At 44.1% G+C, this 19,141-nt stretch overlaps 1 long non-coding RNA gene across 1 annotated transcript; it reads left to right on the forward strand.

The window, feature by feature from the left end:
* The first annotated feature begins 292 nt into the window (after positions 1 to 292).
* On the forward strand, positions 293 to 18,913 carry LOC106147082. The gene is made up of 3 exons (XR_001231812.1): positions 293 to 731; positions 6,118 to 6,278; positions 18,727 to 18,913. It is a non-coding gene; the product is annotated as an uncharacterized LOC106147082 (long non-coding RNA).
* The last annotated feature ends 228 nt before the right edge of the window (positions 18,914 to 19,141 follow it).

Here is a 19,141-nt window from a genome sequence, read left to right on the forward strand (position 1 = left end):
CCAGTGAACAGAAACATGGGAAGTCCACGGGGTTTGTGAAGCCAGGAGGCACATCTCACGCAGGAAGAGGCTTTCCTCCTCAGGCGAGCCTTTGGGTCTCAGGGAAAAGCCACACCGAGCTGACCACTTGGTGTGTGTGGAGGTGTGCGATGCAAACCAGACAGAGAAGCTGGTGTTTGTCTTCCAATCTGAATCACACTTGTCTCCGTGGTTCATTCTGTGTTTTCCTACAAACAGGGTTTCCATGAAAACCAACTGAAAGGAAAGGAAACTAGAAAGGCCAGCTGGGCAGTCTGCCCCCCAAGCACCAACTGTGCAGGCTCGGTGCTCGAGAGCATTTCCGCTGCCCGCTCTCTGCCTCGTTTTCCCCTCTTGCTGGCTCTGATTTCTTCACCACCGTGCACACCAGGGGCGGAGGCTCGTCTTCACAGTGGTTGGAAGGAATCCTTCTTCTTTCGCTCTCCTCAGTTTCGTCCATGCCTTAATCTTCAAACAGAATCAAATACTCATTGCCACGGGGTGAGCCCGGGCTGGAAGGGCCCAGGGTTTCTAAGAGCAGGTCTTGCTGTACTGAGGGGGACCCAGCGAGTCTCTCAGCGAGCCTGACGCTAAATCATCAGGCTCAATGAACTCATTTCAAAGAAATATGCAGGTGCTGTTTGACCTTCAGACATGTGGACTGGCAGAGCAAGTGAAAGTCTCAGCTGCTCCCGTAATGTGAACTGGACAGGGTAATTCTTTTTCATATTCTCTGCCTTTTGTGGGGGGATTATTAGCGGGAGCTAAACAAGTTACTTGCTTTAGTTGCAAGTGCGGTGGTTGGCTGGGGTCGCTTGTGCTGAGGGGCAGCCAGGTGTTTGCTGCCGGTAAGCACCACTGAAGACTGAGCAGGCTGGAGGAGAACGGGGCCTCGGAGGCCGGGCCTGAGCCTGAGGACTTGGGGGAGGCAGCTTGGGGCACAGGAGAAGCCGGGGTGCACAGAGCCGAGTGCTGGGACCCCCTTGGCTCAGAAAGTCTTGATGGTGGATTCCACTGTTCACAGGGAACACAGCACAGAGAGGGTCTCGTTTTGCCATTTCAGATAGCAGGACGACTGCGGTCCTTTCAGGCTTAGATCCTCTCTGGATGCCGTAACATTTTCTTCGGTTTCTGCACAAGAGGCCGTTCTTACCCAGCAGCCTGTGTTTTCTAAGAACTGGGGCTGCACTGAGAACAACTGTCACGTGGTCACAAGTGTGGTTTTGGACTTAGAAAGCTCTAATTCCACATCACAGACCCTCCAGTTTCCTGGTTGCCTGTCCTCAGGGAAGTTACTTAACTTTTCTGAGCCCTGGTTTTCTCCAGTTTAAAATGGAGCTGATAATTCTCCTTCAGCTTTTCACAGTGTATGATAGAAACATGCTTTCATGTACCAAGAAGAAAAGGTCCACTGGGCAAGCACATTTGGAAAGGCCAATGCATTTTGATCACGCGTATTGTCAGATTCAGATAAAGACCCTAACAAATTCTGCAGGAAACAAACCTGATTAACTTTGTTGAACCCAAAAAGTGGAAGTATATTTGAGTTCAAGGACTTTCTTCCTTGCTTTTGTAGAAAAGGAGACAGTGTTTCATGATATACAAGTAACCACGTAGGATGACTGTAAGGGTTAGATATAAACCTAACACGAAAGCTTCCTACAGTATCTTGACTAGCATCACCAAAGAGTATTGTATGATTATTACGTGTTGTATTATTGTATGTATAATATTGTGTGATTTTTTTTTTATTTTTATTTTTTTATTTTTTGTTTTTCTCCGGTACCGGGAACCGAACTCACGACCTTGCGCTTGCCAGGCAGGCGCTTTGCTGCTGAGCTAAATACCCAGCCCCTGTGTGATTATTATGAATGAGGGTTTTTGATTTTTCAGAATAGAAACCCTAAATGTGATCAGTCTGGGTTTTGATCATAGGCACCGTAACAGTATTGCCAGTTGGTTTACAGATTCCAGCTGTGAGTGGGAACTAACGGATGTGATTTATTGAGCATCTATCATGTGTCGGGGCATCCATTAGGAACTTTAACACAGCGTCCTCCATGTATTTAATGGCCCCAGCACTCAGCAAGATAGGCAGTACTTCACCGTTCATGGATGTGGAGGTTGAGGCTGCAAGATAACATGTTCCCTGTCCATGCTGCGTAGACTGTAGCTCGGATTCACTTACCCTTTGCAATTCTCTAGCTCCTCAGGGTTCTGTGAGGGCAGTTCCCCAGAAGATATTGCAGTAAGCTTATTAAAATCAAATACTGGCCAGCACAGGTGTTGCAGGGTTGCATTTGCTGGGAAGGTCAAGCTCCAGCCCTGCCAAACATCCTCCTGCGTGAACTTCTCCGCGTCCCTCCCTTTGGGACCCAGGGCACGGTGCTGCCTCCACTCGAAGCTCTCTCCCTGCGACTCCCTCCTGTCTGCCTCTCTTCCAAAGGCCACGCCCACCTTCCTCCACGTGCTCCCCAACGCTCTGCACTCCCTCCCCCCACAGGGGTGCTCACACTCCCCTCCACCCCATGTCCCACCGCACTGAGCAGCAAGGCAGTTTCGTGAGCGCCGTGTCTCCAGCACAACCCATGCGTAATGTCCTAGGGATTTACTGATGAACGAGTGATACCGGCTCAAAGCTTCTGTGGGAAAATTATTCATGCCTCAGGTAACAAAGAGCGGGAAAATCATGCATTTCATAAGCGTCACCTACTTGACGTTGGAGAGTCTCTGGACATGCTTTCTTGGAATTATTGGCAGTAAAAACCTTGAAAATCCCTGCATTAAAATAATGCCTGCTGCTGAGCTGTGGGGACAGGGTTCAGGGGAGACTGCTCGAAGGGGCCACCTGGTTTTGGCGGAGTTGAGAGGTGTCTGGAGAACAGCACACAGCTTCGCAGATTCAGAAACCCACTTTTTTAACAGGATGGAGGTGTAGGGGCGGTGCCTCCAGGAAAGTACTCCCCCTGCCCCCGAGCTGTTTCTTGACTGTGCTGTGTCCTGGTGCATTGCACACGTTGTCCTTTACACTCCGGTTTATCTTCAGGGTCCTGCTGATCACTCCCATTCTGAATGAAGAAGCACAGGCTCTGAGGTGTTTTGTAACTCCCCGAAGACACACAGCTCCACAGTGGTGGAGCAACCAGTCAAACCCAGATCTGTCTGCCAGGAAGTCCATTTTGCCCCAGTTAGGCTACTTTGTTACCTAAAATGCAGGCTTGCTTCTTCTCCACAGGAGTTGCCCTGGCAACATAATCTGTATTAGATAGAGGTAAGTTCCTGCTAGAAACTAACCTTTGCTGCAAAAGGATACACAGTGTGCTCAATCTGAAAATCAAGGCAGATGTTGCTTAAAAGCTTTGTGTACCAAATTTACACAAGATACTGTGTCCTCTCCTGACATGCCAAGAACAGTTTGTTGGTGACAGTGAGAAACAGTTCTTAATATCAGAGCATCTATTCCCTTGGGTAATCATAAATCCACACTTAGTCTTTGAAATCCAGTTCTCCTATGTGCCACGTCTTTCTTTCTTTCAGAGTATGGCATCAGACTTGTTGGAGTTTGACATTATTTCTGGCTTTATATGCCAAGAACCACTCTGGTTTAAAGGAACTGCCTCTCTCAAAAGTTGATGGCTTATTTCCTGCAACAATTTCCAGAGAGAAAATCTCTGATGCTTTTTATTTTGATCTTGCCTACTTCTTGGCCTCTCTGGAAGGCAAAGGACGAGGTAGGAAATTGCTCCCCTTGAGCACATTCTCAAGGAGTGGCATATTTTCAATCCCATAGTATGGTAACATATCAATAAGACAGTTGTTTCAGTTAAAATGACAAGATGTTCTGGAAGAGACAGAAAAGCACAGGGCAAGCCTGTTGGATACACCATTGAAACACCAGTGGGAAGTTAGCAAAAGATAACCAGAGTCCATCATGGGAGAGGCCTACCCCTCTCCACAAACACCTGAGATGCCTTTTCCCCAGGTTTATTCCCCCTGACGGTGGAGCCTAGTGATGCTGCCCACATGCCTTTTGTGCAACTGGCTGAGAGAATTCAAAGAGAGCTGATTAATGCCAAGTATCCGCATGTAACACTAAGGCTACCAGGGCTGACTTCCTGTCTGTTCAGTGCCTTGGGATGAGCTGTTCTGATCTGGTCTCTACGTACTCAAGGATTAACTGGCTCTTTGGGAATCCATTTGGTTAGCCATACACAGATCAGTTCCTGAAAGGTGGCAGTTCCCAAAGAGCTCTTCTATTTAAATTAAAGGACTTAGCCCTCCTATAACAGTTTCTCAAAATTTTGTCTGAGGTCCACCCACATGAGATCCACTTAGGGTACCTCTCACCCATAGCACCTGCATTTTAGATGGTCATTCTACAGTTTTAACAAAATCCTCAGGTAGTTCCTTTCTGCAGACTTTTAGCCTTAAAATGATCATGCGCAAAAGATCAGAATCCTGAGAAGGAAGGAACTGAAAGAGGCTTGGGAGATGATGAAGTCAGTGCTCATCATTTAACGGGTGGGGAAACTGGGACATGAAGGTGCACCACCAGGTGCCTGCTGGAACTCAGGCAGAACCAGAGTGTAGGCTCTTCCAGTCTCTTCCAGACTCCAAGTCAAAAGTCATGTGGCCATACTGTGGTGACATTTCCTCTTCCTGCCCTGGAGCCAGGGTATGATTTGTTTTATATAAGCCTATGCTGTAGAAGGGTCTGATGACTGAATCGCCCCAGCAGTACCATCCTCCTGTAATCTCAAATGGTAACATTTCAATTACTTACTGAAAGCCCCCTTTTGATTCTTATGTGTCTTTGGGGTGGGGTTCCATCAGGTTACAGCCCTTGCCTAGGATGGCCACTCCTCCCCTCTCCTCCATCTCCACTCTCCAGGTATTCCCGACTATTTTTGGCTCACCCTGTAAGCCATCCTGCATCCCAGGGTTAGCACCTGTGATCTCTACATTCACTTTCCTAGCAAAGATTTCAGACGTGAGGGTTTATCATCCCTCCCAAGTGTAGCACACATTTGCAGGTGCTCCTCCTGCAGGAGCTCCTGTCTGACCCTTTGCAAATTGAAATTGTTGCAAGTGCTTCATGCATTTGTCCCCAGCCATAGTTCACGCTATAATGACAGGGACCTTGCTTGGTGTTGATGGGTGGTGTTGACGGGTAGCTCCTCCCTGGCCACAGTTTAGCTTTCCATCTGTGATATGAACTGTAGTCCCAATTACGAAATGGGAAACTGCACGAAGAAGGAATTGGTGAAGTGTGAATTGCATGTCATTCTGAGAAGTGTGACGAATTCTCCTGCTGCCTGTGTGGGTCTAGTATATCCGCACTGTACACACTACCCACCCTTTTGTCATGTAGTAGCTATTTTGTTATCAGATTTTCACAGTGATAGTGTTCAAGTAACCCTTACTTTACTTAATAATGGCCCCATAGTGCAGTGGTGGTGGTGCTGAAAATCAGATATTCCAGACAGAACCCAAGGTGCACTTCCTTTAGTGAAAAGGTGAAAGCCCTTTACTTGTATGCCAAAATACATGTGTCCCCAGATTGCTAAAATCTGCAGCAAGAATAAAGAGGAAAAACATGGGGCTCTGCACTCTCTGACATCCCATGACGTCTTGGGATACATACACCCAGGTAAGGGGGATCCTTATACAAGCTCACCAACAAGCCTGACCTGGAGCCTTACCTCTGAGTCCAGACCAGCTTCTCCAGCTCAGAGCTAGAGCTCCAGATTGACTCTGCTTCTCCTGACCCACCTGACCTACCGTTTGTGGACACTGCCATTGGTCTCAGGCAGACCGCTGCCTTCTTGAGCCTTTTGGTACATGAACTTCAGGGTCATCCTGCAGTGTCCTTACTGCTACATAATGAAGGCTGCCCTACAGTGAGTTCCTGTTACATAGCCAAGTTCTCTGTCGTGGGTTTTGTATGCATCAGCTGCTTACAACTACCTTGCCACATAGTTGTGGTTCAGAAGCCAAAGGAATCTAATTGAATTCCAAAAATGGCCACAGCCCATAAGCAGAAAACTGTAGGCGTTCTCATGGTTCTAACTCCCCATTTCATCCCCTTTCTGTCGTCAGTGGGATTGCATCCCTGGTAACCAGCGCTGTGACAGTCTGCCTCAGGGTGGACCCAGGAAGCTCGTTAGACCTAGCTGTCCGCTCAAGTAACTGAAATGACTAGGGAAAATTCAGAGGAGAAAATGGAAGCGATTCCGTGAGACTCAGTGACCCACACTCAGGTATGGCAACTATTCGGCCCTTTTCCATCTTCTAAGAAACTTCTTCAAACAGAGAGGAAATTTGAATAGAGCCATTTTTTTGACTCTTCAAAGAAAATGTTTATTTCTGTACTTTAGTCAATAGAGTGAGCACCTACAGTATTTTCTAAGCGGAAGTCAGGGAGATTACAGTGTTAAGACAAGCTGGTACAGTCTTTGTAACCTCAGGTGAAGTGCAGCTTGGACCACTTATTAGGCTATGAAGTCAAGCAAATAGGTAACTCAATTCACTCTAAGCCACATTTGCACTGTATATCAAAGAAGAGGAAATGGGATAGTGGTACCTATCTCTTAAGGTGTACATGGAATCGAGTGAAGAGAACATTCTTAGCTGGTGGTGATTTTGCATTTAGTGCTGTGTGTTGAGATATTTTGGCTTTCCCCAACTTGGAAAGTGCCCCAGGCAGGTACTGCATAGAACATCCTATAACACTAATCCACAGGACAACCTCCCTCACACACACACAAAGAATCAATCCTGCCAAGGTTGAGAGACCATGAAGTGTAGCTCAGAAACACTTGGAAGATTCCCTTGAAAACAGGGAGATGTATGGCACACAGATGAAAGAGCCCATGGAATGCTGAATAAATATTTCACTTTTCATCAAATATTTCAAAGTCACGAAAAATACATTTGCATTCGTCCACTGTGCTGTGGGGTGGTAAGGTTATTTGTCAGTTGTTTAAGAGTTTCATAAAGCTGGATTTGTGTCCCACTGTAAGCTCTGCTTCTTTTGTTTAAAAATCTCTTACCATACAACCTTACTTTGGAAAAGGGAGGTTTATTTATTTATTTATTTTTTTACTTAAAAGCATCTTGAATTATTAAACCAGTTATTTTCCAGACCTGCAAATGTTTTCAGCATGTTGCCCTAGTTTCCCCTGAGTCAGCACGTGGGACTGCGTCTTGGAAGATCTCAGGGAGTCAGAGCCAGAGACATTTCCTTCAGTGCTGGCATTTTCCTCTGGGTAGTGACACCGGGGCGCTCACTCCGCTGCTCCTAGATCCCACATTCAAGGCCTCAGTGGGTGCCCTGCTGGGCACTGAGTTACGCCCCTTAATTTCAGGCGAGTGAAAGAATAAAGAAAACAAACTCAAATGGTCATTTAGTATTTTCCCTCGATGTGCTCACATCCAGGCAAGAGCCAAACCAGAAGGTAAATCCTCCAACTCACATTTTATGGAGGACAATAAGAAAGTGCTTTGGATTACAGTGAAAGAATTCTGCTTCAGAGCCAAATGCTTTTAGAGGAGGCAGCAGGGGGAAAAAAAAAAAAAGAAAAAAGAAAGAAAAGAATAGAAAAGAAACTACCCAAGTCAGATTGATGAAAACCAGTCAAAACAGGGCCTGTTGTGGCTGACAGAACTCTCCCGGCTGCCCCGGACCCCAGCAGGGATTTGCGGGAGGGTGCTCCGCGCCACATGCGCTAGGTTTCTGTGTAGAGTGCTTGGAAGCTGCGGTCCAGCCCCACACATTTCCTGAATGTATTATTGAAAATTATCAGACCTGTTTTGCTCATTAGCAGGAAGCTGAAAAAATGACTCACGTAAAAGACTGAAAGGCTTTTTATAGCCGGTCACTTTTAAACAAACGTCCTCCAGGATCTTGAGTTCTTTCTGCAGGGCTCAAGCCTTGGGGAAGGTCCGTTCATCGCACAGGAATTGCTGCTGAGATCCACCGGCCCCTAAGGGCTGGGTGGCCTCCTAGCTAAGTCAGCTCATTTAATAAGTGCTCAGAGCAGATGGTTTGCTCACAAGGGGTAAATGTTCACACTTGATTTTTACTTTAAACAATTTTTACTGACAGAGAGGCAAGAGAAAGTTTTTGTTGTATTTTTTTTCTTTAAGTTGACAAATCTGAATAATAAAGCCCTGGAGCTATTCCCTATGAGAACTGGAAAGATCCCAATCCAGCACAGTTTCAGGGACCCAGAGAGGCTGCTAAGATGCCCTGGCTGACTCTGCCCACACGGGACTGGGAGCCCAGCGCCAGGTCCTCGTGCCGTAGTGCAAGTGGCAGCTGAGGTCTCACTGACGTAACTGTTCGCTTTGTTGCTTTCATCTAACTAGACTGACTGCCCGCTCTATTTCTCCGGGTAGTCTAGCAGTTCATTAATAACCCCTGTCCCTTCTCCCCATCTGACTTTGAAGAACCTAAATTCATTTAGATTTGATTAGTGGTAATTATTTACCTGTCAGCCCGCAGCTGCACTTCTTCTCCAAAGCTGAGTCGCAGCGCTTTGCTCCCAGCGGCCGCTTCCAGACAATTAAGTCAGAGGAGCACCTGTGTAAATACGTAGTATTTGGTGATAAGAAAACGATTAGGCAACAGAACTTGAGCTGAACTGGTGAAAAATTGTGTTTCCCTCTGGGGGCTTTTTACACATGCTTTTGAGCAGTTCCGATCTCAAGAGCAAGGCCAAGTTCTTTTCCCACCTCTCCTACACCTTGTTTGTTTGGAAAACTTAGCTAATCTGTTATCACTAGATTTAGTTTGCTTGCAGACTTTGAAATTTTAAAGGAACCATCTTCTGGGTAAGCTGAAAGAAGAGAGGCTGAAGTAAGGTGAGAAACACTAACAGATAATTTTCTTTTCTGAGGCTAAAATGTCTGTCTTAATAAACTGACTATTGAAACCCATCTTGCACAATCGTATCTTGCCCTTATTTGTATTTGGAACTTCTGTGATGGGATTTGAGGTGGAGTAAAAGGGAAATAGAGCTTTGCAATCAGATGGACCAGGGATTTGAGCCCTAACTTTACCTCAAACAACTGTGTGACCTCCATCACATTTTGAATCTCAAGTTCCAAAAACATGAAAAAACCTAATTCCCAGCCTCACATGCTAAGTCACATGCAGAGCCAGGCTCAGCACCCCTGGGCCATCACCCACCGGCCCCCTTCTATGTGACAATAGACCAGCTCTCGCCCGTCTTCGTGGCCAGCTCACCAGTCAGTAAATTTAAAAATTGCTTTCTGGTGGAGAGCACTGCTCAGTAGTACAAGGTACCAGCAGAAGGTGATTCTAAAATTTCCTTCTTTCGAAAGGTACCCTCTGCTGCTCTAGACCCCTTGTTTCTTCTGTCATGTGAGTTTGTAGACTGACCACATGAAAGATGTGTTCAGGTCTACAACTGGATACTGAGAAGTATCAGTTGATGAGGTTTTTGCCTTCCACATGACTGGTATTTTAGCTGAAGGACAGCCACAGGGTGAGGTTTTTGGGACCCACTCCCACTCCTTTTGCATTGGCGGATGCCGTTTCCTGGACAGCTCAAGCCCTCGCTGCATCTCCTAAGTTTTGTGACCTTGGACACGTTAACCGTTCTTCCCGCTTCACTTTCTTCAGCTGCAGAATGGAAATGATGACAGCTAGTGGACACGGTTGTTCAGATAACCCCGCGAGTCACTCATGAGGGACTTAGTGATCTGCACGCAGAAGACAATGGGCTTGGGCACATGTAGACCTCTCCCCTTGGAGAGACCCTAGGCAAGGGCAGGTGGGCACAGCAGAGCTCGCAGTCAGACTGCACTTCTATCAGAGCTGCCCGTGTCAGAAGGGCCACTGTTGACAGTGCTATCCTCTCTCGTAAAAGTCATTCTTAATTTTTGTTTAGTTTTAAAGCAAAATTATGTTTGTGGTTCTGAGTATAAAAATGAAAAGTGAGAAAGGCTCCTTGGTGCTGTTACTAAATTATTTCTGTAGACAGGTTCCATTGCGCGGGGACCTTGAGTCTGAAATAGTCACTAGTTTTTAAAATCTGTAAGATTTACTGTTTGACCTCAAGTTGATATGTGTAGAGGTAAGCAAGCAGATAAACAGCAGACTGTTATACAAAATCAAGATTTATGTGCTATCGGCTTTTAAATAAATATTTTGAACAGCACTATAGAATATTGAGTACATAAACATATCTTATTCTGCTGAACTAAGTACCTAAGTTTCCCCAGATTACCCAGTCATGTTGCCACTTTGATGTTATCTCTTACTTCTGGTGACTCCTTTGCTTGTTTTCATTGCATTTTACTACACAAAGCATAAACATTCTAAACACCCCAGAATTCCTGAAGCCAGAAGACAGACTCCTAATTCGTGACAGCAGGGCTGGTACAGATTTGTAGGAGGCCGTAAAAGAAGTTTTTAAAGCGAAATTTACAGATAAGAAGGATCACTTTACTTGGAGTTCATCCTTTCACTTCCCAATCCTTTAGGCAAACTGATCGGTATTAAATGAAAAGATGTGGTGGGGGATTTGCTTTGGAATGAAAAACGCTTTTTAATGATTAAGCTTCCTATACCTCTTAAAAATAAATTTACTCCGAAATTCCCATTAAGTCCTATTGAATTCACTGAGCAATATGGTCCCTTTGTTTATTTAACAGCTATAAATTCCCGAGGGTGTTAAGGACCCATTGTGTTGAGTCTGAGCCCTAATGTGTCTCTTTCCTGAGGCCTAATCACATATCTAGTCTGTCGATTAACTGTGTGCATTGATGGTACTGTGGTTCCATCCAGGTTCCCTGATAAACAGAACACACAGCATCCTGACATCTAAGCAGAGAAGTAGGTGGTGCACTGTGCAGGCACGTGCACTGAGTTTTCAGAGCGTATTTTGTCATTCTACTCTTTCAAAGGCAGTGTAAACACCCAAAATGCACTTCTATGAATTTGTCAGGGTATGGTTCTTTAAATTTGCGACATTTTTCTTAAGTATTCAGTCAGGTTTTTCCGAGAGACTGAGGAAATCATTGCTCCAATTCTTCTACCTTTTTGAACACTCTATAATGAATCTTAAATTTTCATCTGGTTTAAATATTCTGCCCATACCTCTTACACCTGATTTCCTGGTCAATCTCCGCTTAAGTTTCTGCAGCTGCGAAATCTCAGGCAGTATTGATTCAAAGTCCTGTTGCTAAAGGTTACTAACTTCATTCCCAGTATTGCTATAAATTACGTCTGTTAAGATTCTCATATTCCTTGCTGCTAACTTACAATGTGCTTTTGGTTTTTAGGCTGTTTAATACTGTTGACACTCCTTGTGCCCCCATTACTTTACAGAGACTGTAGGACGAAGATTATTCCTGGATATTATTAATGAGCTTCCAGGTTCAGGATCATGAGCTAAAACCAAAAATCTTATTTCTTTTTTTTGTCAACAAAATATGCAGTTTTCCTTATCTTTGGTCCAAAGAGGCTTTCAGATGATCAAAACTGCGGCTAGAATTAAGTGTTACTTCAGGTATCTTCCTGCCTCCCTTCACTAAGACATTTGCATTCATGAGCCTACACAGGGAGAAACATCCTTCATCTTGGTTCAGAAGAAGAATAATAGAGGCTTTTTTAAAAAAGATGATCTATTTGGAGCAACTACCTCACAGGTTATAGTGCTAATATGCACTAGAAGATTGTGGATCCTTGGATCTCAACTGGTGTGCTGTGAAACTTTCACGATTGTGCCATTTCTTGGGAAAAGTCTATAAAGATTTCCTTCTGTACCACTGCAGATGTTGGTAGTCATGGCAACAGCTATCCGTTGTTATTTTGGTCTGTGTGTGTCATTAAGAATGGGGTTGCAGGGCTGAAGCAGACCAGGAGTAGGAAAGGAGAGTGCTAGAATCACAAAACCTCAAACAAAAGAAAAAGTTTAAAGTACAATGACACAAAAAATGTGCACCTGCAAACATATAATAACCTTTCCTCAGTAATGTAGAAATATGAATATGACAAGAGGAATATGCCTAGTTAAGTGTACAGCTCGGTGAGTTTTGATGGAAGCAAAGCACGTATCACTCAAATCAAGGTACAGATAATTTCCTATGCATCATGTACTCTCTTCTGTCATTGCCCAGGCAACGGTCCCACCCCAATCCCAGCTCACTTAAATTTTTGCCATTATAAATTAGATTACCTACTTTAGATCTTCAGGTAAATGGAATTATGTAATACGTACTCTTCTGTGTTGGGCTGCTTTTACTCAGTGAAATGATTTTGAAATTAATATTGTACATGTAAATGAATGATCATATAGAAGTAGAAAAGTAGTTTGTATAGACATATGTTGCTATTTTCACTGGGTTCATACTTGGAAGCAGAATTGTCTATATGGTAAAGACATCTCTGGCTCTATAAGAAACTAAGAAATTTTGTGTTCTAAGGTGTTCTTACCATTTTATATCCCACCATCAATGTGTGACATTTTCAGTTGTTCTGCATCTCTCCAAAGATTGGTAATGCCATTTTTTTCTTATTTTAGCCATTTTAATGATTATATAGTAGCAACTTCTTGCGGTCTGAAATTGCATTTTTATGGTAACTACAATATAAGTATCTTTTAGTGTCTACTGGCCACTCACATTTCTTCTTTTGTGAACTATATGTTTGAGTGTTTCATTTATTTAGAAAATTGTGTTGTGCTTTTATTATTGTATTGTAAGGGTTCTTTTTATATTCTGGATACAATTTGATGATGTATATTGCAGACATATTATTTTAATCATTGACTTGAAATTTTATTTTTAGTGGTATTTTTAGTAACAGGAATTTTTGCTTTTGAAGAAATCCCTTTTACTAATTTGGGTTTCTATGGTTAATGCTTTTTGAGTTCTAAGAAATCTTTACTCACTCAAGGTCTTTAAAGTATAGGTTTTGGGGCTGGGGATTTAGCTCAGTGGCACAGCACCTGCCTGACAAGCGCAAGGTCGTGAGTTTAATTCCTGGTACCAGAAAATAATAATAATAATAATAAAGTATAGGTTTTACATTGATTTTGTGATCTATTTCTAGTTTGTTTTGAGTGTGCTAAGATATAGGAGTTGAGCATGATACTATTCAATATAAACATTTGATTGGTTATTATAGTATCAATCATTAGAAATACCAAACTTTGCTCCTTCTGTTTAACCTCACTGACTTCTTCTGTAACATCAAATTGCTGTTACAGCCATCTAGTAGATTTTTTATTTCAAATATTGTTTTTTGTTTTAGAACTTTTCTAAATTTTTTTACATTTCCATTTCTCTCATTATGTTCATATTTTCTTGTAAATACTTGAACTACTTATGATGGCTGTTTAAAAGTCTTTGTTAGCTAATTCCATCATCTCTGTCACTTCTATGTTTATTCTTATTGGCTAATTTATCTGATGGTTGTAGAAAAAGAGCTGTTTTTTCTTAATTTTTTTGTGTCTAGTAATTTTTTATTAGATTTTGGGCATTGTGAGTGTTACAACTTTGTAAGTCTGGATTTTATTGATTCTTTAAAGAGTATCATGCTTTGTTCTGGCGAGTATTCAGATTTCACGTGGATTTGTTTACTCTTTTTGATTCATTTTAATATTTGTTAGGCACTTACAGGTAGTGTTTATTCTCAAGGCAATTTTGCATCATTACCACGACATGAATGCTCTGCAGTCTGTACTGAGTACTGTAAAGCATGGATTCAGTGGTGTTTTTCCACTCTGACTGACAGGAACTTGGATATATCTCAGGCTCTATCTTTGCAGCCCACAGTTTTACTGGAGCTTCCTTTCTCTCCAAACTCACGACATTTTAAATCATCCTGCTGGGCTCTTGCTCTTGATTCTCAACATAAATCTGGCTAAAAGCCCCCAACAATAACCATGCCACTGCCCCAATATTAGACTGTCTTTAAATATCTTCTGCCAGATTAATTATTCCACCACCCTTAATCTCAGTCTCAGGCAAAGTCTCTGGACATGAGCAAAATGCAGACAAACTTTCTGCCAAAGCATAACACACATGTTCTGGAGTCCAACAGCCAATGCGGTCCTTCCTAGCAGAAGCCTCCTGAGCCTGGTCTTTATCAGGAGTATTTCTATCAGCCTTCTGGTTGTCTGAGCTCTGACCAGAATCTCCCATCAAGTATGTCCTCAGGAGTTCCAGCTCTGCTTTTTCTGCCAGCACCACCAAACCTTTCCTGTTTCCTTTTCCACAAGCCAGCTCCCACGGCTCCTAAACCACATGGTCAGGTATAGTCATAGCAGTGACCCCACTAGCAGTACCAAATTCTGTCTTAGTTATTTTTTCTCATTGCTGAGACAAAATACCCAACATCTCAAGTTAAAGGTGGAAGCGTTTACTTAGTGCACAGTTTGCAGAGCTTTCAGTTTGAAGTGGCCGGCTCTTAGGCAGGGCGGCTTGGCAGAGGAGCATCACAGAGAGTAGTTCATGCCACCCACAAGGTAGCAACAACAACAAGGGACCTTAACAGTGTCTTTCTGCCCCTTTCGTTTTACTCAGACTACTTCAGGTAGGCAGCACTCACACCTTTAACCTCAGTGTCCTTGAGTCTACACCCGCATCAATCCCAGTGTCACGCACTCTGGATCCAGCCACCTCTGAGAAAGCCCCTCCTATGACTGCATGAAGCTTTGAGGGACATCGAGACACAAGCCACGACACAAGCCTTGAACGAAGATGGGAGATGGGTGTGATAGAAATAATGCAATGATTGGTTCTGACACAACCATAAAGTTTTTTTAAAGCCAGGGTGAGCTTAGAAAACATGTAATCCAGGTCTTGCCAAAGGTTTATTCAGGGCAGGGTGCTCCTCGGGGTGCTAGGATAGACAGTGAACAAAACAGACCAAAGTCTTTCCCTCCGAGGAGCAGGAGTGAGGACAGGAAGCCCTTTCCCAGGTCACATTGTCCAACGGCCGCTTCCAACAAGAGACTGCACTGGACACCTGTTTTCATCTTATTCCTTAGCACCTTGGAGAATGAAATTCTCACCTACATAAAACCAACCCGATTTCATAATCATCTCAGTCTAGTCCGCCTGGGCTGCACCAAACCTTCCAGCTCTCTTTGTCCTTCCCGGTGGGGCCACTTCTCAGTCTTCCCAGCTTTTGCTGTGTATGTGGCGGGGGGAGTCTCATTGTACAAGAAAGTGCTTCAACTGCATAACTTACAGCTTTCTAGGATGCAATCAGCCTCTCGAGCTTGTAGACAAGGTTTGGGGCTGCTTCCTTCATGCAGTTTTATGAACACGTTCTTGCCTGATTTTCGTCTCGTTGGTGCCGCTTCTCTGAGTGCCTGTGTTCATTATCTGGATCAGTTTCTGCATCCCCGCTCTGTCTCCTTTCAGACCTGGAAACTCTTACCGGCCAAATCCTTCTGCTCCAAGGAAAAGCAGCCCAACTCTGGCATTCCAGTCTTCAGAGGCGACTCTCTTCCTGACAGCATCAATGTTTTCCACAGGCACAGCCACCCCCAGAGCAGCAGAAAGGGTAGGATGGAAGAAATCATCAGAAATGAGTTTGGCACGGAGTTGACTCTCTCCTTTCTTACTTTAGATCAGTGGAATTAGCGAAAAGTGCTATGAACTCATGGAATTTTCAGTCTTTGGAATTCCCAGATGTCTTCAAGTTGTCTTTGAAGAATGCTTATTTTACAGTGTGTGTTTTTCTTTAGAAAAGGAGAAAAACAGAGCGGGTCTTGTTAGAGGGATAGCTGAGATTTGAGGATAACTCCCTTTTATTAAGGGCTTGCTATGCTTTATCACTTTGACCTTCAAAACAACCTGGTGATAAATGAGCTGCAAGTGGCCTCATGTTACACACAAGCACGTAGAGTCCCAGAGAGGCCCTGAGTTTCCCTATCATCCGTCAGTGTGTGGCTGAGTCGACAGCCAGTTCCACTTGAAACAATAAAATCCTTCTGTGATTTAGTTCATCAGCATTAGTGTTGGGGTGAAATTGTGAATGGAAATATAAACAGTAAGTGTAGGATTTTCCTTGTGCGTTCATTTAACAGCTAACTGAGTTGAGGCAGAATCTGTAGAATTTGCTTCAAGATCACTAAGTGGTCATCCGAATAATAATTGAATTTCATTCCAAGCTTATATCTACCACAGCTTTTTTCTTCCAAGAGAAACTGGTCACCCTTGGATTTGATAGAATCACTTGGTTAAAACTTAGAGTTTCAGCAGTTATAATACAGAGGATCTTAAGGGTAGAGTTCTAACAGTGGTAATATAAAAAATATTTAATCCCACTAAACTCAACAAATATTTATTTAATATTGTCTGTTACCGGTTGTATTATGTCTTTTCACTATCTGGATGTCATGAATAAACTATTCCTCTGTGGGAACAAAATAAAGATAAAACTCCCTTTTCAGAGCTAAAGGCGTCACATCACAATGGTCCAGGCACACCTGTGTTTAGAGCAGCACAGTTCACAATAACTAAATCTTGGAAGCAGCCTGAATGTTCATCAACAGACAAATAAATAAAGAAAATGTGGCATCTGTACATAATGGAATACTACTCGGCTATTAAAAGGGATTTGTAGAAAATGAATATACCTTGAAAACACAATGTGAGGTGAATTAAATCAGACACACAAGCTTAAATACCATATGGGTTCTTTCATTGGAGTCATTCAAAATGCAAAGAAAGAACAAAATGAAAGGCTGATGAGGGAAACAGAGAGATAGATCTTCTGTGAGTGGGAAGAGAATCAAGAGACTGAAGTGGAGAGGAAGGAGAAGGAGATGTGAAAGGGTTTCAGAAGCATCCTGTGTGTGTACTATCTATTCACAGTGAATTTAACTAATCGTTATATGTCACGAACATGGACTAAAAAATAACAACAGTAATAAAGATGAGGAGGGGTCTAGAGATGGAAGGAGGGTGGTAGGTGGGAAAGGGAAGGGGAAGGAAAAGAACCAAGATGTGCTAAGTACATGTACCTGCTCCCTAAGGTGCATGTAAACACCATGTGCTCCAAGCACATACTAAACAATTATTACATTTTCCTTTTCAAAGTCACATGAACTATTTCACCCAGAAGGAGTTCAGCAAGACGGCAGGTGAGAACGCAGCAGGAGAGGTCTGCTTCATCCCAAGACCCTGACAGAAAACGCCACTGGGAAGAGAAGAAAGCACTATGGGAGCCCCAGGGCTCCTGGAGATGATTTGCTTCAGGCCCCATCGCTGTAAATGTGATTACTGCCCTTTCTCAGGAGTCCATGCTGAAGGGAGGGTGGAGCACGCTCCGGGGACAGGGTCAGGTAATCCAAGTAACTGATTTCCAACGTCCCCTCCACTCAACCTCTTTCCCAGAGTCGCCAGCAAGTAAAGGAAATCACTAGTTCCAGCTTCCTTCCTCTCCTCCCCGCACTCACTGCCCCAGCCCATCACCCTCGGATGGAGAGGTCAGCGAGCAGCGAAACAGCCAAAGCGTCATGGGAGGAAGAAGAAAGCGGGAAGGCCGATCAGTGCTTATGCCAATTAAATCTGTTTGTGTGTGATGCTTCTGAAACAGTCTGCCCCTGGCCGGGTATTACTGAGACCCACACTGTGATAACACACACCCGTAAGACAGGCACACCTCAAACACGATTTTATGAGACTTCTACCTATGAGTGAAATAGCAATTCAGTTTTTGTTTTAAAATATTACAGACACTGTTCAAGTTTTCTTCAACTTCGTACCTGCTTACTCTCCTTCGAAGAAGCCCACCACCCTGGCACCTGTTTATAATATAAAATGTCCGGGTTTTGTGCAGGCTGTTTCTGTGTAATTATGTGGGAATGTAGCCTGAGGAAGTACGTTGTTTTGTGTCTCTAGTGAATCGCAGGTGATCTGTGTCATCTGGCTGGGTATAAGCACTGAGGCACTGCACAACTCTCCAGAAGGAAGGACTCATTGCCATCGCTGGGAGGCTGTCAGCAGCGTCAGCAGCCGTGGCCCCTTCAGGGGCTTCCTGAGCTACCCTGAGCCACCTCGCCTCAACCTAATCCCTTCTGGAGGCAGGTGTATCCAGCAACTGACTGCTTGCATCTGACACTGGTGCACTGGCTCCTAGGCAGTCCCTTGCCAGGCTATTGATGTCTTGCCACATTGGCCAGAGCTGGGACAACTGCACACCACCCTTCCTACCTCTACAACCCCCTCTTGGGAGCTGAGATCCAAATGGGCCTGCTCACAGATGAGCTGCTCCCACTGCTCAGTCCTGTGTCCTCAGACATCAGTCCCAGGCATGTTCCTAGTCATCACCCCAAACATTCAGCCCCATGGCCTGGCCCGCTTCCCAAGAGCCTGTCCTCTGACAGGGCCCTCCTTCCTTTTTCACCCAGGGGCTCGTCTTGGAAGGCTCACTTAAGAAACAGGTTTGCTTCATTCTTTTAATATTGTACATTGGTTTTACACTTTTTTAATTTTAAAAAGACAAAAATCACAATAAAGCAGAGTTTCAAAACAAGTTTTAAAAAGCAAGTTAGTGAGAGTTACAATAATTAATACACTGCGTTATTGTTGTCTTATAGTAGCTACCCAAAGTACAAGATACAGGCATGGTATCTTGTCCTGTTGTATTACTCGAGTTAGAGCTGGGCGGTTGTTCATCAAAGCTCTGGTCTCTTTCCTCTCTGGGTCTTTATGTAGATGGCATCCTGAGCTGTATGCTGGGTTACCAAGTGACAGTGAATGTACTGTGCTCAGAAGCGAAGCGAGGCTCCTCCTGGCCTCTCTGCTACAAACCTCACGAAGACCCCGTGGCGTCCTCAGGCCTGGTGCTCCAGCTGCTGCATCGGACCGGCAGGAGGGTGCAAGGTCCTAGGAGGACAGTGGAGGTACAGATGGAAGAAGGCTGGATTACTGAATCACCATGCCAAATTCTGAACCTGCTGAAGTATTCAAGAGTTCCTCTTATAGGAATTTGCCTTTCCTTCAAAGCGAAAGAACACCTTTCCCACTTCCCCAGTATTACGTACCAGACTCTGCGCGTCTCTGTGGGCAGCCAGTGTCTCCCTCAGGCAGAGGGAGTTGCTAGCATTAGAGATGCACCAGTTCTAAAGAT

The sequence above is a fragment of the Chinchilla lanigera genome, unplaced genomic scaffold (assembly GCF_000276665.1).
Source record: "Chinchilla lanigera isolate Chin_1 unplaced genomic scaffold, ChiLan1.0 scaffold00116, whole genome shotgun sequence".
Lineage (NCBI taxonomy): Eukaryota > Metazoa > Chordata > Mammalia > Rodentia > Chinchillidae > Chinchilla > Chinchilla lanigera.